Raw genomic sequence first — 24730 nt, forward strand, 5'->3', positions numbered from 1 at the left:
TGATATGGTCACTATGATTTGGAACTAACTTAGTGACACCTAACAACAACCTCTCTTGTACAGGGACTGTATGTACAATAAGTACTGAAATGTTAGAGTGTTTCTTTTTAAAATAAGCAGTAAAGTAATAATCATTCCAGAATCTTGTTGAAAAAAATATAATCATGGTTTTAATATGTATACCTGCAATATGAATCAATAGTAAAGGACAAAATTGAATAAATATAGATTTGTACAAGAAACCTTTTTATTAATGCATGAGAAACTTTAAAAGAAAATTTTATGACTACAGAGAATATGGGGTAAAATTATTTATAAAATACACTCTACAACAGAATATATTATACTAATATTTTAACAATAAAGGAACATATTTGATGATTACATAACTATTGGTTTAGGTGAGTGAGTAGATCATACATCAGACCAGTTTATCTTTACATTTGTGGAAATGGGATGGATTGAGTTAGAGAGTGCCTATCCCTGACTTTGAGTTCATATTTCAACTTGATTAAGTGGGATTATTACCAGGGATACAAGAATGTTTCGATATTAGAAAAAATTAATGTAACCAACCACATAAATAGGACAAATAATAAGAACCATATCATATTAATAGATGCGTAAAAGGCATTTGACAATATCTACTACCTATTCCTGATAAAAACCCTCAATAACATAGAAATAGAAAGGAGAGACCTCAACACATGAAATATATTAAAGGAAACATTCTGTGTAGGACAATTAGTTGACTGTAACTTGGTCGAAATAGACACTTGTTCACATAGAAAGGTTTCATAAAAACCTATGTGAACATAAGAACCCACAGATTGGGGGGAAATAAATCTTTAGCAGTGCGGGGAGAGAGAGAGAGCAAGGGAGGAGAAGAAGACAACAGGATAACTGGCATTTTCAGGGATTCCCCATCTTGATGCTCACCTGATCATACACAGGGAGCAGAGCCTGAAGCACAGGGAGCAGAGCCTGAAATCAGTGTCTGAGTTTCAGAGGCGTCCAGGTGAAAAGCAGGAGAGATGTGGTCAGGTGGAGCAGATGGCAGCAGATGCTGTCAAGTGTGTGTCTCTGTGGCCCTAGCTGCTGGAGTGTCTCTTGGGGAAATTCCCACTTGGGAAGCATGCCTTCCACCCATCACTTTTCTTTCAGTTTGTCTTTGTGCCTGGACTTGTGTGGTGTTGGGATTCAAATGCAAACGCTTTTCAAATGCAAGCTGGGCCACCCAAAGTGCTCAGATTTCAGCAGGGCTTCCAGACTAAGAAGAAACTACTAAGAATGAATCCTTTGCCTTGCCAGGCCCTGAGCCTCACCTCCAGGAACCTCCCTCCACGACACCCTCATTACCTCCAGGCCCCGCCCCTTCCCACAGAGACCACCCCACCCCCTCCCCAGGTGATAGTTTCCTGCTGAACCCATTTCCTCTGAGTGAGAAGGATCCAAGAGTGCGGCCCAAGAGCTTCTGTGGGTGAGTTTCTGTGTTTCTGTGCTGATCCCTGGCGCGGAATCCCCTGCAGGCCTGGAGTCCCAGCTGTGTCCGGGTTCCCGTGGACGTTACACTTCCCGCACCCCATACAACAGTGTTCCAGGTCGCCGCGACCCCCTGGGACATTTCCAGTTAAATCCTTATTGAATTGGTTGCAGGCCTTTGCCTTCGGGCGCGGGAATACTCTGGCCGCTTTTCCTGCTCAGAGCTCCTCCGTCCAGAAAGGCGCGATTGCGTGGTTTTTTTTTTTTGGGGGGGGAGGGGTTGCCTGGGGCCTGTCCCTTCGTGTCAGGTCGCGGGCATGAGAGCATGGGGACCCCAGAGTGGCCTTTACTGAAAGGAGAGGCAGCCTTGCAGTCATCAGGCCACCCCACTGATGACCGAGGTCTGTATTAGAGCTTAACTTCTCAGCACCCTGCTTTGCAAAGGGGTACCAGAGCAGTGACAGCCCCAAATCCCCGCACAGATCTGGTCCTTGCATAGATTGCAGAGCCCCACATGGAGTGAGCCTCTATTGAGTGGTTTCTGCCCAGGAACCAAGGTAGTAGGTAATCTGGCCCTCAGGCTTTGCAGGGTGGCTTTGCTTCACCTCTGCAGGCAGCCCATGGAGAAGCAGTTTCTCTTGGAGGTTTGCCTGAGTGTGTGTCCTTGATGGAGGTCACCAAACTGGAGACAGTCCAGGGGACTCCTAGTCAGGAGCCACTTGCTTTTAGCCTTTCCCTGACTGCATTGGTCAGGAGGCCCTGGACCCATTTTGTAAGCCTGCTATCTAAGGATGGAATGTCTGCCATTGAGATGCATGCTTTTGTGAGTTTCCTTTGCCCCGCCCCTCCCCCACACCCTCTTTGGCTCACATCTCAGTTGTGAACCTTGGAAGCCATTTCCACCTCCTGTTGGTGGCTTCCTTCATTCAGATGATGTGTTTGTGCCCTTGTGCTGTCTTTGTCTCATAAGATTTAATAGATGTTCTCTTTAAACTATATTTAAAACGCGGTCTCCTTTTTACTCTACTGCATGTTCTTAACCATTTCTGCCCATCAAAAACTAGCTTGTGCTCTGATTTGGACTACAAAGGGAACTCCAATCTCAAATATAATTTACGGAGAACATTTATTAATTATTAAAAGAGACAAAGAGAATACAAAGACGCGGACCCATCACCGGATGGAGATCATAGTGCAGTTCAGGGAAACAGTCAAGTCGGGAATCGAATGAAATAAGATTGCAACAGAGGAAACGGTCACACGTTTCTGATTGGTGGAGCATCAGTACAGCATGTTATAAATGGGACTACAGAAGCAGGGACAGGACTGTAACTGAGCCACCTTCATTGCTAGATAGAGCATTTTACAAGATTGTTCCAAGTCCTTCTGACCCAGGCAGTCAGGGCTCAACTGCTAAGGCATGGCTCCTGACTATAGGACCCTCTGCATTACCTGGAGATCAGTGAATGGTGTTCACCTTCCCAGTTCCTCTGTCCCTGGGCCAATTTAATCTATTTCCTTGCTTGATGATCAGAAAGAATTCAATGGAGGCTTAATCTACAGCCATCTATCCTATAGCGCTTTACTCACTGGAGTGCTAAGACTTTAATCTCTAATACAGCTCCTGAGATTTGTGTCTGCGGATGCTGGACTTTTCCACTTGGAGTGTGAAGAGCCCCAGGGGGGGATGTTTCCCCTATAAGCCTCATCTCAGAGATTGGTTGCATTGATGGCTCATCTCTCTTTAAACTGCCACTTTCCCCCCTGCCGCCACCCTCTTATGATCCTTCTTGGCTCTTAGAGCTTGCTGGCCCAGATTTAATATCCACTCATATTTTTAATAGGGAGTTTTGGTTTCCTTTTACATCCTTTTGATTTGCAGGACCCAGCAATTATTTTACTTACTTATTTTCAAGTCATTTTATGTATTAATGTGGAGAAATAATAGGTCTTCCCCTGTAGTGTTTCAGTTTTGAAAATGCACAGGGCAGTTCTACTCTGTTCTCGGGGGTCACTGTGAGTCAGAATTGATGTAAGTTAGTGGCACATGTGGTCAAGGTCAGCACTTTTTGGTAATTTCAGTTATTTTATTTTCACAGTGACATGGATTGAAATCCATCATTTATCCTACTGGATACAGAAAGCGTTTGAAATATCCTGATGTTTATTAATTAACCAGATGAATTTAGCTTCTATATTTTCCAGCTTATGCTTGAGTTGGTCCCCATCCTCCCCAACCCCCTCTCCCCACATGATTTATTTTGAAATCATTAATAGTGGACATACATCCACATCCTAATGGCTGCATACTGTGACTGAACGACCCTAAGTCTCATTTGCTAACCTGCTGACACTTGCCTCTATATTTCCATTGCTTAAGCTTGCTATTTCTGCATTGGTCCCCGGACCCACCAGATTCAAAATGTTAGTGGGCTGCTGCCCATGCCCATGTTGGATATCAGCAGGAAGTTCCCTAGCTGCTCCACCCCCCTTAGTCAGCGTGTACAGTTGTGATCGGAGGAGAAAAGTATTCCCGCCCGTTCGTGGTTTCTTGCTGTATAAACCAGAGTTCAAGTAGTGCGCTTGGGGCCCGATGGATTGAGCGCCAGCTGTTTCCTGGCGGCCAGCTCCAGTGAAGCTTTGCATTTGATCCTTTTCCCTGTGGCCCTGATTAATCTTTTGATTTACTTTTTTTTCATATGTTAGCTCTTCAATTTGTTTGCATTTGCTGTTCAAGAACTGAGTCCTACTAATAGCTCCTCCTTTTAAAATTTGTGTCATGATTATTTCTAATAGAAGGCAACCTCCAGATATATAACTGTTATATATAGTAAGATAGCATGTTATTTAAAATAAGATACCATTTTCTCTTTGCCCCACTGCATGGTAATGCTTGAATGTTCTAGCCTTTTATCCACGCGTTCTTGATAAGAGGCTTGTTTTGTCCACTGCGGTACAGTGGATTCTGTGAGTGATGTCACAGCACCTTCCACTCCTCCTTGGGGTTTCTAGGCTATAATCGTGCGTTACCAGATGGCCACTTCATGGAGCTGCCAGTCCTTTAACCACTGGAGCAGTGGGGCTTCTTCACGGACTAATTTAGATGGGCCACACTGACATGTTATTCATTGCAGACATGGTGATTCTTAATGGGAATTATATTTGTTTTTGATTTAGTCTTAATTTCAATGTAATATCCATGTGTATACATAGACAAGAATATGTGATCATGTTCAATTTCCCCTTTGGTTAGGTGTCATGGAGTTAGTTCCATCTCATGGCTATGTCATGTGTTATAGAGCAGAACTGTTCCATAGTTTTTCTGGAGCATCATGTTTGTGGAAGCAGATCTCCTGTTCTTCCACAGTAATGCAGGCTGTTTACCCCCATCAAGCCTCAGGGGAACAGTCTAGTGCAAGCTGTTTGTGCCACCTAGAAACTTTGTCCCACCCCCCAAAACAAACTCACTGCCACACAGTCAATTCTGACTCATAGTGTTCCTTCATAGGTATCTGATAACAAAATCTATACAGAAGCAACCAGCCTCATTTTCCTTTTGCAGATGTGCTGGTGAGGTTGAACTGCCAGCCTGCAGAGTAGCAAATGATACCAGAATTCATTTTTCCCCCAAAGGAATGAACCAAATCAAGCATCTGCCATCAAACCCACACCAACTCCTGGAGACTCCATGTGAGTCAGAGTGCAGGGATGTTGCCGAGGGGTTTCAGTGACTGGTTTCTCAAGTGCATCACCCAGGCTTTCTTCCCTGGAGACTGAGTAGACACAAACTTCCAGCCTTTCCATGAACACCTATCCATGGTAACCATTATCATGCTCAGGGACATAAAAAACTAAGCAAGACACACATGTGTGTATGTACACACATGCCAGAACCTATGAAACCTGGCAATCTATCAAAGAAGGAAAATTCAAAACTACAAGGAGATTGAGTTTCTAACTATAACATGAAAAACCACACAGTTGAATTTGTAAAATTTGCAGGACCCAGAAAAATAAAGTCATTCTGTAAATTTTCAGCTCTCAAGTTTTTATGTGTATCATACATATATACGGTAACCTAACTGGTCTCTTTACCATAGATAGAGAATAAAATTAATATCAGCTTTAATAGATCTTTAAGAGAGATGCTATATGTAAATAGCTTAGTATTCTTTCTGAATTATCATGGAAGATGAACAGGGATCCTAAATACTTTTAAGATGTACAATATTTGAGGAATTAAAAAAGATTTATGACATTATTCTATTTAGCATAATTTTGCACTGTTTAGCATAATCTATTAGGAAAAGATATGCAGTAGCTTCCAAATGGAAAAATTCCATTATTTTTATTCCATTTTCCCATGGCCTTTTTCAAAAACCCCTTGTGCATTCATGGCATGAAGGATTGGCTACCAATGAGCTCCTTGTATCTCAATTAAGTAATACTTGTTAAATATCAATCATTTTGCCTACCATTGGGTTCCATATGGTGACCGTATGTGGTTTCAGAGTAAAACTATGCTCCGTAAGATTTTCATTGGCTAACTTCAGAAGTTGTTGATTTCTTCTAAGGTTGCCTTCAGTCTCTAATCATTTGTTTGGTAGCTGAGCACTCTGTTGCTCACACTACTCAGGGACTCCATTTAGGGACCTGCATCTTGAAGTGTGAGTGCTTGCAGGCAGAGTCCTGTGTAGCCTGATGTGTCAGGAATTAGCTTCCCTTACAAATTGGTGGGCCTTTCTGGAGCTGCTTTTCTTTTTCTGTAGGTCTTTCATGAGTTCCTGTAATGATACTTTATTGTGTGTGGGACACGTGAACAAAGGAGTCCTTTTGTCCAGTGGGTTAAATATTGGGCTGCTGACTGCAAGGGCAGCTGTGCACACTCACCAGAAATGTGCAGAGAAGATGAGTCTGCCTGCTCCACTAAAGATGTGCAGGCGTGGGAGTCCTACAGGGAGTTCTGCTCTGTGATAGCTCTGCTGTGAGTTGGACCAGATGTGGTGGCAGGGAGTTATGTGCGGACAATGCCAACCCTTGTTCTTGACCCCTTATTAGCTATTTGAGGCTAAATGCAATTTGATTCACATTTTTTGTGGACTCTTGTGAAGTGCAAAAAATAGAATATTTTTTGTTGACAGTTTTGGGAACTGATATATTAGTGGAGGAGAGTTTTTTGGAACATGCTATTTTTTTTAATCATTTACGTTGGGCTCAGACAACTCTTATCACTATCCATACATCCATCCACTGTGTCCGATGTCTCCCTTCACCCACTTTTCTGTTGTTCATCCCCCATTTGTCTTTAGTGATCTTATAGGGAAAGTGAGCACACAATGGTATGAAATTTTGGAACATGCTACTTTTTTATTGATTTCAATCTTTTTGCATTTCTTCATTGAAATCCCAACGACACACCTTTCTGACTTCCTTTATCCTTATAAAAATGTATTTGTTCAACCTGGGCTTTGACTATCCTTAAAACATAGCAAGTACATTTCTTCCTAATACCCTGTGGTCTGGTATTTTCTCCTCTAGGAACAAACTCTTTTGGACTACCCATTAGTTAATCCCATCACATCCTTCAAATCACTGTTTTCAATGAATGCAATTGATTAGACTACTAAGGGCAGATAAGGAAAACCACTTGTAAACAAAAGGGCCCCATAGGCAGGTACACAGAATGATTTCACAATGAAATCAGCTGAGAGAGTACCTGTTTTCACCGCCCCTCTGTATTGAGGACAGATGTTTGCTCTGGGTCCTAACTAGACTAATTAATTAGAGGCATTTAAAAGGATGCTTTTCTTGTTGTTAGTTACCATCTAGTTTTCTCCAATTTATTACAACACTGTGCACCCATGGTGATGTAGTGTGCTATGCGTTGGGTTGGTACCCACATGTTCAGCCATTCAAAACCGCTCACTGGTCCACAGTAGAAGATGAGGCTTTCTACTCCCTTAAAGAGTTGCAGTTTCAGAAACGCGCAGGCCCTGTTCTACTCTGCTCTGTGGGGATGCTTTGAGTCAGAATTGACTCAATGGCAGTAATTTTTTTAAAAAATGTACACCAGAAAGAAAAACATGCCCTGTGACCTCCGTACTCTGACTTCAACATGGTCAGCTTTTATCTCTGAGACTGGAATGGTGACTTTGAGCTCTTCACATATTGGTCATAAACCTGAACGTCCTCATTTGCATTTCTTTTAACTATTGCCTCTTTTGTTTTACTTTCTTGCTGGTGCTTCTTCATGCTCCACTTATTTTCCAGTGTGGGAAGTTCCATGAATGCTTATTGCTAACGAGCTTTTCATTTAGTGGCTGACCATGGAGCTTCCCTCTCCGGCCCCTGAAGACCTGGGTGCTCTTTGACTCCTTAGCCTGTATGTTTGAGAAACAGAAATCGAACTGAGCATTTGCAAATTCATCACAGAACCTTCCCATGTTGTTAGAATTTCCTTATCATGCCAGGGTTCTCTGGCTAGTGTTTCCTAAAGTGATCATTTTATTTCTCCCTACACTAGCTCACGAAATGTAAATATGTATGTGTTAATGCTTAGGCTCCACCTCTGTTGCATTTCTCATACGAGTTATTATCATTTGGCCTTGTGCTTTTGTTCTTGTTATTTACTGTGGAGTGTTTTCAACTCATAGCCACCTCATGTGTCCAGGGTTGAACTGTTGGTTTTGGAATGGTGTGCCCTCTCAGAACACATTGGTCTGGTTTTGTTCTGATTTGCTCAATGGTTTTTTATTTGCTCAATCAATCTAATAATTTCTTATATGCAAGAGCCAGTTGTACGGCCCTGAGGTAAGCAGTATTGTCTGAGGGTCCTGGCTTTTCCAGGACAATGCGTTCCAGTTATCTGAATTGAATAGATTGTTTTCTTCGTCTCCTCTTTGTACTACACAGAAGATCCAGATCATCTCTGTAACTGATGACTGACAGAATAAAAAGCTCTGGGCATATGAACAGAAATGTAATTGCCAGGCATTTAGTTGTACACACATGGACCTGCATGCTGACCTGGTTCAACAAGTTTTCATTTGAGCAATACTGAAATTGTGAGTAATGTTGGTGACTTCAGCTCTATCCCATTGGGAGCAACATCTGCTTAAAAGTGAGTGACAAGAGGACTAAATGAGCCAATGTGGCCAAATCTTTTTGGAAATTGCCTCAGAATCGTGGTTGCTGAATAAATGCAGTGTTTTATCATGAACATGTTGTGTGAAAGAGGCCCTAGTGGTTCACTGGTTTAATCGATGCCGCTGGCCAGACCCTCTGTGGCTCCAGCATTCCAGGCCCATCAAGGGAGGCCAAGGAGGCTGCGTGGGCCCGTGAAGATTTACAGACTTGGAAACACTAGCGAGCAGTTCCACTCCCTGTTTTATGGTCAAAATGAGTTAAAATGTACTTGACCGCAGTCCATTTGGTTTTGGTTCATCATGAAGGAATGGGAAGGCTTTAAAACCCGGCACCCGATGCACTGCTGTGGATGAGATTTTGAAAGGCTTATTGGATCGACACTAGGTTACACTGTTGTAGCAGAATTGTGGAGTGACCGTGACAGCTCATGCGACTTTATGCCATAGCTAGTTGGCCATGCTGTGAAATCTTAGCATAAAGTGCAACCTTTTCTATGTTGTTGTTAGGTGGCTTCGTGTCCATTCCAGCCCCTAAAGCCCTCTATGTAACAGCGCGACACACTGCCCTGTCCTGCACCATCCTCACATGTTCCACGTTGGAGCCATTGCGACAGCCCCTGTGTCGATCCATGTTGGCGAAGGCCTTTCTCTTCTTTGCCTCTCTCTCCCTCACCAAGCACCATATCCTTCTCCAGGGACTGGTCTCTCCTGAAAAGATGCGGGAACAAAAGTATGACAAGTCATGGAGGCCAGTCCCACAGCTGAGAGAATGCTAGTGGTCATCATGTTCAGCTAGTCGGCCTTCCATGATCTGCAAATGTGAAAAAATCTTTAAAAATCTAAAATGTGAAAAACATCTCAAAGCCTGGTATGTAAGTCCTAGTATCCTAACAGTTTAACATTGAAATGCACTGAAGTTCAGTCAACTTATAAGAAAATTGGAACCTAAGTACATTTTCCCAATCAGCAAAAAGGACATGCTATTATGATACTGAATATATTGTGCTCTTTTGTCAGTATATCCTATGAGCTTAGTGTGTATTGATGTGCGTATCCAGTATTTTTTGAGGGGAGCAGTCCATAATAATTACATGACAGTAGCTTTGTCTCAGTGGGAAAATTTTCAAGATATCTGCATATATTCTTTTTTTTAATCATTATATTACAACTCATCACAATCCATACATCAATTGTGTAAAGCACATTTGCACATTCATTTCCATTATCAATCTCAAAGCATTTGCACTTCACTTAAGCCCCTGGCATCAGCTCCTCATTTTTGCCCCCCCTCCCCACTACCCCCTCCCTTATGAACCCTTGATAACTTATAAATTATTATTTTGTCATATCTTATACTGTCCAAAATGTCCCTTCACCCACTTTTCTGTTGTCAATCCCCCAGGGAGGAGGTTATATGTAGATCCTTGTAATCAGTTCGCTCTTTCCACCCCACCCTCCCTCCATCCTCCTGGTATCGCCACTCTCACCACTGGACCTGAATGGATCATCCACCTTGGATTCCTTGTTTCCATGTTCCTATCTGTACCAGTGTACAGAGGGTATCTATATTCTATTGTTACCTTTCACTCTTGCCCGGTTTCCCTTTTCAATAGCTTGTCCTATCTCATTGAAAATACAAAATACACAAGCGTGCAACTGCAGAGTGACTGGAAAGTAGGCGAGTAACATAGACACTCTATAGAAAATTTCATAATTCCCCAAATAATCATCTCTATCACCAGGTAACACGTCAGCTCTTGATCACGTAGAATTCTCCAAGAGGATACCATGACTCCAGGGCTTTGGGTCCCTACTTTGTTAGTTCATACCAGCAGCTCTCCAATGGCTAAGGAGGGGCGACAGGGAGAAGCACAAATTCTGCAGTGTTTCCTAGTTGTCATCTTCCTTTCACCCTGTGCTTCCTGTTCTGATAAATATTCTAATTTCAATCCTCCCTCCAATGGAAGAGAGGATATGAATTTGGAATCGAGGCTTTTATTTTTGATCATTCATCTGATTTATGTGTTCTGACTGTTCTCTATTCTGAAACAGCTAGATAGAAATAAGGCTGCAGTTGGTCACAGACAAACTGTACAGAGATAAACTCATTATGCTAGAAGCATGCAGTCCTTGGGATAACATGTAATTAGTGAGGGAGTGTGTCTAGTGCAGTGGTTCTCAACCTTCCTAATGCTGCAACCCTTTAATACAGTTCCTCATGTGTGCTCACCCCCCAACCAAAAAATTATTTTCATTACTGTAATTTTGCTACTGTTATGAACGGGAGAACCCTTTAAGAGGGTTGTTCAACCCCCAAAGGAGTTGCAACCCACAGGTTCAGAACAGCTGATCTAGTGGGTGAAGTGGGTTAGCTAAACCCTGATGGAAATCCTTAGAGCAAGACCCCTGTGTCTAATGCCCATGTGAAGTCTCTGTTTCCCCAGGACTGTCTTCTTCATCCTTTCACATAGTGGAATGCATGGTACCTTGCCAAGCCAGAATATACGGGATGTTTTAGGACACTGTGGCTGTTGAGGAGGTGGCTCTGAATTTCTCCGAGGAAGAATGGGCATTGCTGGACCTTTCTGAGAGGAAACTATAGAGACACGGGATGATGGAAACTTTTAGAAACCTGGCCTCAGTAGGTATGAATATTTTCATTAAAAATGGAAAGATGTGTGCGTGCGTGTGTATATGTATATTTGTGTATGTTTCATACTCAGTGATGCTATTGCAGTATGTGAGCTGAGTAATGGGAATGCTTTGTTATATAAACAAGTGTAGTACTTTCCTCTCAGGAGCATGATGTCATGTTTCCCCATGAATATAAGGCTCTTAGTGTTATACTGATTTCTTATATCAAGTGTGACTATGAGTCTACTAAGTTTCCTTACGTGTTATAAATGTGAGTGTTGACCTTTGGTGCAGAGAGGCTATGTGTGCATTGTGCCTTGTAAGAGCTCTGTGTTTTTTCAAGGTTAACATGATAGCTTTATCTATTTATTATCTATTTATCCATTGTGTGTCAAGCACAGTTGTACATGTGTTACCTCATCATCCTCAAAACATTTGCTTTCTACTTGAGCCCTTGGTATCAGCTCCTCAATTTCCCCCCTCCCTGCTCACTGCCTCTCCATCATGAACCCTTGATAATTTATAAATTATTATTTTTTCATCCTTACACTGTCCGATGTCTCCCTTCACCCACTTTTCTGTTGTCCATCCCCCAGGGAGGGGGTTTTATGTAGATCCTTGTAATGGGTCCCCCCTTTCTGCCCCACCTTCCTTTCACCCTCATGATAGCACCACTCTCACCACTGGTCCTGAAGGCATCTTCTGTCCCAGATTCCCTGTGTTTCAGGTTCCTATCTGTACAGTGTGCATCCTCTGGTCTAGCTGGATTTGTAAGAGAATTAGGTTCATGATAGTGGAGGGGAGGAGGAGCATTTAGGAAGTAGAGGAAAGTTGTATTTTCATTGTTTCTACACTGTACCCTGACTGGTTCGTCTCTTCCCTATGATCCTTCTGTAAGGGGCTGTCCAGTTGCTGACAGACGGGCTTTGGATCCCCAGTCTTCACTCCCCTTCATTCACAATATGCCGGATACTGATCCCATCGACACCTTGTAATCAATCCATAGGTTGTGTGCTTTTTCCATGTGGGCTTTCTTGCTTCTAAGCTAGATGGCCACTTGTTTACCTTCAACCCTTTAAGATCCCATATGCTATATCTTTTGGTAGCTGGGCTCCATCAGTTTTCTTCACATTTTCTTTGCACACAGTTGTCTTCAGCTATCATCTTAGGAAGGTGAGCATCGTGGAATGCCAGGTAATAGAACAAAGTGTTCTTGCATTGAGGGAGCACTTGCATGGAGGCCCAATGTCCATCTGATACCGTAATACTAAACCTATTAATATATGCACCTAGATCTATTTCCCCACCCTAATATAAATATATTTACATATGCACATGCTTGTATTTAGACTTCTGTAAATGCTCTTTGTCTCCTAGTTCTTTCCTCTATTTCCTTTTACTTTCCTCTTGTCCCACTATCATGCTCTGTCTGTAGTTCAGTAATTTCAGGGTTTCAGTAATTCTTCTCAGTTACATTGCCTTGATCAATCCCTACCAGGCATCTTACACCCTCCTTGCCACTTATTTTGTGTCAGGGGAAAGGCCAGACCCTAACACATCACAGCGGGTCGGTTGGTGCAATTGTACAGTGATAATAAATAAAGATTATAGTAAAGTCATAGGGAGCACGAGAGATAGAAGAGAGATTGCAATAATGGAGTCAGACATATTTCATAGTTGCATGTTCACCTCAGCCTCACTTGGTGGTCCACATGGGGAGAGAAATATTTATTGCTAACCAAGGCTTTTATATCATCTGGGGATGTGCAGGCCCCCTAATTACAGGTGAAGAAATCCATCACAGGAAAGTGTTGTGCTATAGGTAATATAGTAATGGGAGTGGGATGCTGTAGGGGTTCATATGCTGTTGGAAGAGGAGGGAGTAAGGGTGTGCATGTGACAAGATGGGCGGACCCGAGATTCAGCATGGCAGCCTAACTTTGGATGTCACTGAGCAGGTTTGACCTGTTCTCTGGTTCACTGTAGAAATCATTATCAGTAAGGTGTACTGTAAACCCACCTTGCAGGGTCTAAATTGAAGCCTTTAGGGGGAAGTATCCCATTGTCCTTAACAGCAGGGATGGGCCCTATATGTGGTGGGACTAGACAGTCCTCTGACAGCTGATTGCCTTCAGGGAGGTAACTTGACAATTATTTACCATTAATTGTGAGCAGTGTCCTAAGTCTAACATATATTTGGGGGAGATGACTTGGAGAAATCTTTCTGTTTCCCACTATTTTGGATCACTTATTGATTGTTCCCTTTTCCCTGGGTTGGTTAACACCACTTTCTTTCCCCCACCTCCCCTTCTCCCATGTCATGCTCCCCGCCCCAACCATGGGTCCTGTTGCTTTCTCCTCCAGATTGTTTATCTGGCCTATATTATCTAGTTAGAAGTGCAGATATAATATGCACACACACACACACACACACACATACACACACACAAGCACACATACACACAAAAGAGCAAAACAAAATGACAAAAGAAAACAAAACAACAGCAACAAGAAAAAAAGGGAAAAAAGAGAAAAGCCTGTAAAAAGTTAGAGGTCTCTATGTTGACCTTTAGGAGTGCTTTTCTGTGGAGTCTGATGGGGTGCCACGCCCTGGCCCCCGAGTCTAATTTTGGTACTCTTGGGACTTCCTTGCTCTACTTCCCTTGCTGTTCTGTTGCACAACACCCTTAGTGTTTTGCCTGGGTGTGGTGGGGTCAGATCGGATGCAATTCCCAAACTGTCTCCAGTGTTGTCCCCTATAGGGCTATAGGTCAGTGAGGGATGTCATGACTCATAGTCGGGGCAGCCATAGTGCTTCTTTTTGCATGGGCTGCTCAGAGCAGGCATATTGTCCTCAAAGCTTGGTGGGCCAGGATGTGTGCTCCACTCTCTCTTCCTCCCCCTTCATTTTCTCCCGTGTGCTCTGATCAGACATGTCCCTTTCCCTGAGCTGTAGCTTCAGTGTTGTCCTCTGAAGTAAATTCTTCTGGGGGAAGGGGCAGCTGTCCTCTTAGTTGGGATTGGGGCTGGCCCCTCTGATATTTTTGTTATAAATAGATTTTCTTCCACCAAAATTCCACAGACCTAGAGGAGCATAGGACTGGCTCAGTGTCAGGGAATTGTTGATTATCTTTTCACACTTTCCTTGTGATGTGTTTTTCTCCAAGAGCAGCATGTCAGGTACACCTTTTCGCCCTCAAATGACACTAATGTGATGGGGATCTGCCTTAGGCTGGGTTCTCTAGAAAAATAAAACTATAGGCACTGACATATGCATAAGAGAGCTTTTCATCAAGAGAACATCCCAGCCCAGTCCAACTGAAGCCCATGGGTCCAATACTACCTAGAGCATCCATGGCTCAGTGTGTTCAAGTCCCCAAACTTCAGTTTTTGGGTGAGCATCAATCCTATCTGTTGTCCAGCTTGATATATGTGTGTGTATCACATACATATATGTATGTGTATCACATACATATATGTGTGTCTATATAGTCACTCTAATATTATATGTGCACACGAATGCCTTGGTTTAGTTTATTAATTCATCAGTATATGAGGACCTTCAACACTACAGAAAACTACAGGACTCTAAAATCCTGCTTTCATCACAGAATGGGTGGAAACAAATTCCCTGTTTCAGGGTTTTAATCTGAATACATTTGTACTTCCTTTTCTGTAAGATAAATGCTATAATTTTGATCATGCTGTATTTCTTTTTTTATTAAATCACTTTATTGGGTCTTGTAGAACTCTTATCATAATCCACACCTCCATCCATTGTGTCAAGCACATTAGTACATTTGTTGGCATACTCATTCTCAAAGCATTTTCTTTCTACTTGAGCCCTTGCTGTCAGCTTCTCATTTTTATTCCCCCCTCCTCATGAACCCTTGATAATTTGTAAAGTATTATTTGTTCATCTCTTACACTGCCCTATGTCTTCCTTCACCCACTTTTCTGTTGTCTATCCCCCTGGGGAGGGAGTTATACGTAGATCATTGTGATAGGTTCCCTCTTTCTCCCCCCACCTTCCCCTTCCACTTCTGATTAACAATTAATAGTTAGGGAGTTAAGTACCAAGAGTTATTTCAGCGTGTTTAAATGTAGCCTACAATGTTTTAGCATTTATTAGCTATTCATGGCATATCGTGAATATTTTATGGATGTGATAATTAAATTATGATTAAAGGAATTTTTATGTCTTTTTGGAAGCCTCTTCCTTAAAAAAAAGTGAACCTGGTAGCTCTAGTTAGAACATACAGTCAATTTTTAATATCACTGGTAAAAGTGGACATTTATGGTTGTCCTTTTTCTGACGTGGGGTGATGTTTTTTCAAGTATGACTTTTTCTTTTTAGGAATGTATATTAGCATATTAGCATTTTGAACTATATTTGTTTTATGTTAGATTTGTAGAGTTATTTTTCCTTAGCATGAAAAGTCTTTGACTTTGTTTAGTAAGTTTTGTGTCTATTTAGATTATTAATTCTTTTTTACATTAATTGGTATATATTACAGTGCTCATTTTCTTATAATAAATCAACTCTAGGATAGATTCTACTTAATTATCATGTGTAATTATTTTCATGTGTTTTCTGACTCTATTCCCAATGTTTTCAAGAACTTTTTCATGTAGATCCATTATCAATATTGCTCTACAGTTTTCTTGAAGTATCATTATCTGACCTTGTTTACAGGTTATTACTGGTCTCATAGAAAATATTAATAAGGTTACTCTGACAATTATTGTTATGTTTCACCCAATAACGTGAACTTAGACAAAAAGAATAAAGCGTCTATTCATATTGCGTGAATACTCTCCTGTCTAGCTGCCAGAATCTTCAACTTTAATCTGTCTTACAGTTAGCCTTGAAGTTTCTCATGGAATTGAATTGTGATTCAGTTGATTGTAAACTTTCTGAACATCCTGAAACCCACTCGACTCTCATAGATCACTTGCTCTGGCTGGATCCTCTAGAGTGATAAATGATTTACACCCCTCTTGACGGGACAAATCGTCACTCACACCTGAGACTATGGATGAGACATCCTTGAACCCAAGCCAATAAGCCCACTACTACAGTGTGTGTTGTTTGCCATCAGTCAGCATTACCTAGAAAGCTTGGAATCCAGAATTTAGGTCAAGATGACAAAATGGTTTGATCAGTCATCTCTTTTCTGGATACATCTTGCATTTTTAAGCATCTTCCCTCACCTTGGCTCTTACCATGACCCCTTGCCATTCCATGACTGTAAGCTGCAGTCTTTCCCAAAGGCTTTAAAATCGGACATCTGTAAACACAAGAGCTTAAGAGAGTAGCAAATAAGGATTCCCCTGGCTTGTTTTCTTGTTTAGAATATCTCTATCTTGGCCAAGGTACCTCTAGGATGTGCTATTGGTGTCGCTCTGTCTCTTGTTGTCCACCTGTACAAAAACTTTCTCTAGTTACTACACTATTGTGCATAAATGGGCTACCCAACCATAGGGATTTCTTCACACAATAGATATTGTAAAGAATACCCAGGATGCAAGGGGATTGGAGTAGGTTTTACTTAATGAGAAGCTCAGCCTGAGTTGGAGTGGCAGATATGAGCGTGATTCAGCTTGATCACTTTCACCAGATATGTCAAGGGTTTTGGTCTGAGGTTCCGTTATGGGCTTTTAAAGAACATTCTTCATAAAATATTCCGTTCTTCAGTTAGATTGCTGGTGAAAAGAAGATATTTACCTTCAATGGAGCTTGAGAAATTTGAGGCCTTAAGTACTTCCACTTTGTGGATCCAAAGTTGATCATGATATTTGGGAAATTAGTAAAATTGCTCTGCAAAGATAGAGTGGACCCTTGTTTAATGCAAACCCTCAGCTTTGAGCAGGATTTTGATCCCAGGTGGTGGGGGTGGTCACTATTTAGCGCAAGAAGTACAGGCCAAGAAAGTGATATGCCTTTTTCAACATTGCCTCCTCTTCTGTTTCAGAACAAAGATTTGCCACAGAGAAATACAGTCCAGTCTAGGGAGCTAGAAATCTGGTACTAGTGTCTTGCACATTGAAGCATGACAAGGAAGGACTTCAACTTCTGACTGGGTCGTGAACCAAATCCATTCACCTGACTCCAAGCAGGGTGAGCATCCCTGGGGTTCCTGGGGTCAGCACTGGGCAGAGGAGTTTGAGGGGAAGCAGGAGGGATCTGAGCTTTCTGGGGTCTGAACCCAGGAAACACCAGTGTACAAGAACCCAGGCTGCCCCATTGGTCGGGGTCCGAGCAATTTGCGCATCTCCTGGAATGATAGAATTTGCTGATAATGTAACCATGTATAATTGTATTAGAACTTAAATTGTGAGCACTCCAATTTGCAAAAGGCGGGTGGCATAGTGGTTACAGATTGGACTGCTAACTGCAAGGTCAGCAGTTCAGAATTACAAGTCACCCCTGAGGAGAAAAACAAGGTTTCCAATCTTGGTAAGAGTTATAGTCTCCGAAATCCACAAGGGGCCATTCCAGCTCCCTTTAAAGGGTCACTGTAACCAGAATCCACTCTGTGGCACTGAGTTGGGTTTAAGGTTTGCATTGCTGATGACAGTGACAACTCTGTCCATTTGCTGCCTCCCCAGTTTGATTAAGCCTCCATTGAATTCCTTTTGATAATTAGCCAAGAATGTAGATCATCTTACCCTTGCGGAAAATGCCTTACAAAATAGATTGCCTGCACTCCTCTCCATCCATCCCCCTCCAAGGGCCTGCCTAGATGTATCCTTGATGGAGCTCACCTAAGCGAGGAGAGCACAGGGGCCATTGTTATGAGTCTGGCCTTGATTGCCTCAGTTTGAAGGCCCTGGACCAATCTTTTAAGTCTTTCTATCTAATAATGTGCATGTCCCAATTATGGTCCCATTCCTGCTGCTGCAGTCCCACCTGTATCTGATGTATTGCTTTGCCACCAATCATGATCTGTGACATGGCCTTTTGTTCTGTGTCCAATTTATCTAGGGTCCCGACTCTGAATCCTCAGTCGCATTTGAACTGCGAATGGCCTCCCTTATCCATATGATGTGTGTGCATATCTTTTGTTGTCTCTTAAAGTTCAATGAATGCTCTCCTCAAATTATGTTTGACAAAGAAGTCACTTTTCCACCCTAAAACACACTTTAGCATCATCAGTGCCTCAAGGTACAGTTCTCTGGGACAGCATCTTGACAGCCGTACCTGCAGGTGAGGTCAGGCGCTACAACCCCCTGGCTTCTGTCCTAAATGTACAAAAATTACAAAGTTCTCTTAGTTCTGCGGATAAATTCTCTCTCTGCACCTTAGCCTTATACCAGACACACTTAGCTCTATGTGGGTTGGCAAATCTAGTTCCCCAGATAAGAACTCAAATGTACCCCTATTTCACCTCTAACCTCCTGCCCAAAGGCACTTAGCTCTCTTGTTCTGTGGTCTGGGAATGCCACTGCTCTGTCTCAGGCTCTTGGTTCTGCTGCCACCATGTCTCTGTTGCTGCTTCTTCCCTTAATGTCCACTCTTGTGTCACAGCTGCCTGTCTGCTGGATTGAAGAATTTCTGTGAAAGAATCTGGGATCTAAAGCCCCCTACTCCTGGTTCTTTTTTTTTTTTAAGTCATTTTATTAGGGACTCATACAACTCCTAATACAATCCATACGTATATCAATTGTGTAAAGCACATTTTTACATTCGTTGCCCTCATCATTCTCAAAACATTTGCTCTCCACCCAAGCACCTGGCTTCAGGTCCTCAATTTTTCTTCTCCCTCCTCACTCCCTCCTCCCTCATGAACCCTTGATAATTTATAAATTGTTATTTTGTCATATATTTCTGTGTCCCATTATTCTGTTGTATGTCCCCCAGGGAGGAGGTCACAAGTAGATTCTTGAAATAGGTTCCACTTTTCCAACCCAACCTCACTGTGCCCTTCAAATATCACCACTCACACCACCAGTCCTGAGGGGATTATCTGCCATGGCTTCCCTGCATTTTCAGTTCCCATCTGCACCAGTGTACATCCCCTGGTCTAGTCAGACCTGCAAGTCAGGATTCAGACCATGACAGTTGGAGGGGGGGAGGAAGCACCCAGAAACTTGATCAAAGTTGTATTTTTCATCGTTGCTACATCACACCCTGACTGTTTCATTGCCTCCCCAAGACCCTTCTGTAAGGGAATGTCCAGTGGCCTACAAATGGGCTTTGGGTCTCCACTCCACACTCCCCCGCTGATTCACTATGGTAAGACTTTTTGTTCTGATGATGCCTGATACCTGATCCCTTGACACCTTGTGATTGCACAGGCTGGTATGCTTCTTCCATGTGGGCTTTGTTGCTTCTGAGCTAGATGGCTGCTTTTTTACCTTCAAGCCATTAAGATCCCAGATGCTATATCTTTTGATAGCCGAGCACCATCAACTTTCTTCACCACATTTGCTTATGCACAAATCTGTCTTCAGTGATCATATTATCGAGATGAGCGTGCAATGTAATGACTCTTCTCCATCTATCTTGATTGATAATTTGGCTTGGTAGCGTATTCTTGGGTTTGCATTGTTTTCTTTCAATTTTTTGAAAATGTTACTCCACTCTCTCTTCTTCATAGTTTCTGCTGATAGGTCTGATCATATTCTTATTTGGGAACCTTTATATATGATTGCTTGTTTTCCCCTAGCTGCTCTCATGATTTTCTCCTTTTCCTCAAAGTTGGATAATTTAACTATTATGTGCCTTGATGACTTCTTCTTGGGATCCAGTCTTGCTGGGATTCTTTCAGCTTCCTGAATGGTTGCCTTGTTTTAATTCACTAAGCTGGGGAAGCTTTCCTCCAAGAATTCTCTCACTACTATTGCAGATGACTTCTTTGTTGTGTCTTCCTCCAGTAAGCCAATAATTCTAATGATGTACCGCTTCATAGCATCAGACTTAGTTCTTAAGTTTTCTTCAGCTTCTCTGATGATCTTATTAGATTTTTGTTCTCGTTTGTTGAAGTCTGCTTGGCTGTCCTCCAAGTCACTGATGCGGGCCTCTGATTCTTCCAGTTGCTTGTCGAGGTCCATGAGTGTGCTACTGGTTTTTGTTATCTCCTCCCTAAGCTCCTGTATTTCTCTTTGATTTATGGTTTTTACCTTTTCTATCATTTCATCATTTTTCTGTATTGTTTCCCTCATATCCCCTGACTCCAAGTAACATTCTGAAAATTTCTTTCTGTGGCAGCTCAATGTCTGCTTCCTCTATGCATGCATTATGTTCAGGACATCTTCTGGCTTTGCCTTTTGTTCCTCTCCTTTTTTTGTTGAGGTTTTTGGGGCTGATGACTGCTTGTGTTGCGTTGTTTTAGATGAGCCAGGTGCCATTTTCCAGGGAGTCGAAGAGCACTGGCTCTCTCTGGGAGACTTTGAACTGCCTATAGCTTATTTCACTATGGAATTAACCTACCACTTTGTCCTCCTGTGGCTTCCCTCTCGGGGGCGTGACCCAGAAGGGTTGCCTGCTTTGGTGTTGCAGAGGTTGGGCAGAGGCTCCTGCAGTAACTTTTGTTGAGGAGTGTTGGCCGAGCTGCCTTATGCCCCACAGGCACAAAGGCTGGAAGGAGTTCCCCAGTCAGAAGTTGAGCAGAGTATCCCCTGTTGGGGGCCAGCAGGGATTTTTCCAGCCTGCTAACTACACAGGGTGGAGCTCACCTAGCTGCGTGTGGCTCAGGTGTAAATGCCCTAAGCTAAGGGAGTGGTCTGGAGGTTAGCAGTAGAGTGTGAGAGACCAAGAAAGAGGAAAAGAGGAGAAAAAAAAGTTAAAAAGCAAGCCAAATGTGCCCATGAGGGGCGGGGGAGGGGGAATATAGTGAAGAGATGGATAGAAAGCAACAATGTAGCTGAGCCCTTATCCAGGCCAGAGGAGCTGCAAGGGTTTAATCCTTGTTCGGAGGTGGTAGCAGCAAGCTGTGGCTGTGTTGAGAAAAGGCCGCTGCACAGCCCTCCAAGACTGATAGGGTGACAGAGAGGAGATGCAAAGGTCTAGTGCCTGCCCCAAGGCAGGTGGTGGCAAACTGTGGCTGTGTTGAGACCAAGCAGCCCTATAGGCCCCAAATGGTCCTGGCTCTGGCAGAGACAGTGGCGGGGCAAAGGTCAAGCCCCAGCCGGCCTCCACTGAAGTAAACCAAAAGCCCCCAGCCCCTCAAAACCCCATGGGTCTGTGCCTACTTGTCTTTATGATGCTCCTCCTGCATTCCAGCAGTGTTCAGTTATCTCTAAGTAACTCTCCTAGCTTGAATTCTGTGGAGTTCCTCTGGTGTTTGTTACTCCTTCGCAATCTTGCCGGAAGTCCCCCTGGTTCTTCTTTTTTGTTGGTAGTGAGATCCCAATTTCTGTCTCTGAAATAACTCAATTAGTTGTAACATGAATTCCAAAGTAACTAATCTGTAGGTTAGGTTTCAGACAGTTTATTTACATAACCACAAGGCACAACGGTACCAATGTATTGTTGGCCAAGCTGCCCGATTGTCTTATATGACAGCCCCAGTGGGTTTCCAAGACTGTAACTTTATAACGGAGTAAAAAGCCATGTCACTCATGCTTTCGAGGAGAAATTGGTGGTTTCCAATTGCTGACCTTGCAATTAGCAGCCTGACAGTAACCACTATGAGGGACAACTTTTCCTCGTTCACATTGGCAGGCGACAAACCCAGGTAAATAATTTGGAGGAAGTTAAGGGGGCATAGCTAGACTGTGTACTTGTATAGACCACCTGTCTGACTCAGTGATTCTCAATCTTCCTAATGCTGTGACCCTTTAATGCAGTTCCTCATGTTGTGGTGAAGCTCCAACCATAAAACTACTTTTGTTGCTACTTCATGACAGTAAGTTTACTACTGTTATGAATCAGGCAACCCCTGTGAAAGGGTCCTTCAACCCCCAAAAGGGTCTCAACCCATAGGTGGAGAACCACTGATCTAACTGCATTAGGTACTACAAATAATGGTATATTAAAAACATTATCTATATTGGGATTCAAAAGTGCACTCATTATTGGGGGATATATACTTCTTCATTTACATTTATATGTAATTTATATATGTATAGATATAAATTTCAATCTAATAAATGTCATATAAATGTTTATTATGGAGCCTTGTTTTTGACATGTGTTAAGTGTTGGACTTCTATCCTCAAGGTCAGAGGTACACACCCATTAGCATCCTGTCATGGCTTTAGAATCTTGGAAGCTCTGTACAGCAGTTCTCCTGTGTCCTATCTGCAGCTTATATGTCTAACTCTACTTGATGGTGAGTTTAAAAGTGTTTCTAAAGTTATTTTACAATTTATAGTTCTCCTATAAAATAATCTTTAGTTTATAATAGCTCTTTATATATCCCATGTAAAATGTTTCCAGATGCTTTAATTAACATAATCATCTTAAAGGTTCATTGATTTGTCATTCTCTTTGAGAGTCACACAGTAAGGAATTGGTAGTTTGTATGCTGTGGGGTAGGGATCCAACTCTTTGTTTATTTTTTTATATTTATATTTGATTGCCCAATCTCTATTTGTTATAAAATAATCTTTTATTCACATGTGTGAACATTATGAGTTTTAGATTTTATTGCTCATGGTATAAGCATGTTTCCCATTACTCAGTAAGGGCACCGTTAACAGTATTGGGGACTTTGGGTGTTTAGAAGAAGGAAAGAACAGTAACAGCACCTGGACCTATTGGTTATGTGTTACACTGTATTCTCCCATCAGCCTGCCGATGGTGCATCACCAGCAGCTTAGAAGAAGGAGGAAGAGTGCCTTGTATTATTACTTTTGGGATTTCCTCACGAGAGATTGAAATTTGTGAGCATCATTAGAGCTGATCCAGATAAGACAGAGCATCCCAGTTGCCTGTAGTGTCCTAAGGACCAAAGAAAATGGCCAAGGCTCAGGTGCTTCTGATGTGTTTTATCCTTTTCTGTATTTTCTACTGGAATTGTAGGAGCCTGTATAATACTGATTCAGTTCATTGGAAAAGCAGAAATTTGAAATAGTAGAACTTAGAGCTAAACTTTTACTCTGATTTCAACATTTGGCTGGAGAAGATTAGGAATATATTGATCATAGGATTAACAATAAACTATTGACATTGAACATAATATAGCACTGAGCATTCTTTGGATAACATTATCTTCCAGCTCATAATTTATTATTCTATGGCCAGCATATCTTTCAAATTATATGCTATACATGGTTTTTAAGGAGAAATAAAATCACTTCTTTAGGAGAGTTCAGTAGTCCATGGGATTTTTGTTTGAGTAACTTTCTTTAATGCTTATTTCTGAAGGTGATATGTTAAATACTCTCCCACACAGCAGCATTCTCATCAATGCATCTAAAATGGGTCTTGTTGCATTAGTGGTTTAAAAATGAGACAGCATCTCACCTCCTCTAACTAGAGATGCAGGAGAGAGAATTAACTGTCAACATCAGCTCTGATTCATATGAGGCAGAGCTTAGACAGACCTGTACCCTCCAATGGTTTTCCAGTCTGACACCAGTATCTTTGCCACACTCCTCTACTCAGCTTATTCTTTTTTTTTTTTTTTTGCAGTGGCCATGGACTAATTACAGTCCAGAGTCACAGGTACAAGTTTTACTCAGTAACAGAGTATAATTTGGTATCAGAATTAGTAGGCTACACATTGACTTTCATATTAAAGAACCATGTAGGCACATTTGCTCTTCTTCAGGGAAGGCCTGTTTTCCCTGTCCCCTATCAGACATTTTTCCTTCTAAAGATAGGCTCATTTCTTAGTTCCATCTTTATATGGTCCTCTCAACTACTTTTGGATATCCTCTTCTTGATCTTGCCTGCCTGTCCCACTTTCTTGGCTGAAAAGCCCTTTCTGGACCTGACACCATTGGCTCTGTCACTCTGTCCCTTCTGCCCTGGTCATTGTGTCCATTGGTGCAGCTCTTGACCCATGAATAGTACAGTTCATTTTGCAGGAGCAGCAGTAGACCCATCCCTATGTGGTAGAGGTTCAAGATGGTCCATGATTTGCTCAGCAACATCTCACAAAACTCAAAAGTCATCAAGTAAATAAATCGCTCTTCAAGATGTGGAAGCTGGTGAGTTCCAGATCTATATAAAGGTCAGGAATCAGTCTGTAGGTTTTTCCTCATTGATTTGTTTATAAACGCTGATGAACCAGATCATCAGGTCAGACCACAGTCCACTGCCTCACAAAGAGAAGTTGTTGAATCTCGTCAGCTAATAGGTTGCAGGGGCTGAGGAACCCAAATTGGAAGGTCAGACAGCAAGCTAATGGCTCATAGAGTGGAGGAAGCTCTCAAGTCAGGTCACACAGGCAGCTCATAGTTGCCATTCAAGGAAATGCCACATTAATTTTTTGGAAGCTGCAAATCCCTAATCCATGGGTTCATTCTGAACTGTGTGGCTGCAGGGGCTAATAAACCCAAATCAACAGCTCAGA

General features: G+C 42.3%; 1 long non-coding RNA gene across 3 annotated transcripts in view; it reads left to right on the top strand.

Annotated features, from left to right (window-relative positions):
- The window catches only part of LOC142430318 (uncharacterized), a 69047-nt gene that overhangs the window by 34135 nt on the left and 10182 nt on the right, over positions 1–24730 (top strand). The window contains exons 3-6 of one of the 3 annotated variants that reach the window (XR_012780633.1): positions 11072–11272; positions 17237–17382; positions 22429–22540; positions 23001–23182. This is a non-coding gene — a long non-coding RNA (uncharacterized LOC142430318). The remainder of the gene's footprint in view (positions 1–11071; positions 11273–17236; positions 17383–22428; positions 22541–23000; positions 23183–24730) is intronic. The other 2 variants (XR_012780634.1, XR_012780632.1) reach the window with 2 other exon arrangements.

Source organism: Tenrec ecaudatus, chromosome 17 (genome assembly GCF_050624435.1).
Source record: "Tenrec ecaudatus isolate mTenEca1 chromosome 17, mTenEca1.hap1, whole genome shotgun sequence".
NCBI lineage: Eukaryota > Metazoa > Chordata > Mammalia > Afrosoricida > Tenrecidae > Tenrec > Tenrec ecaudatus.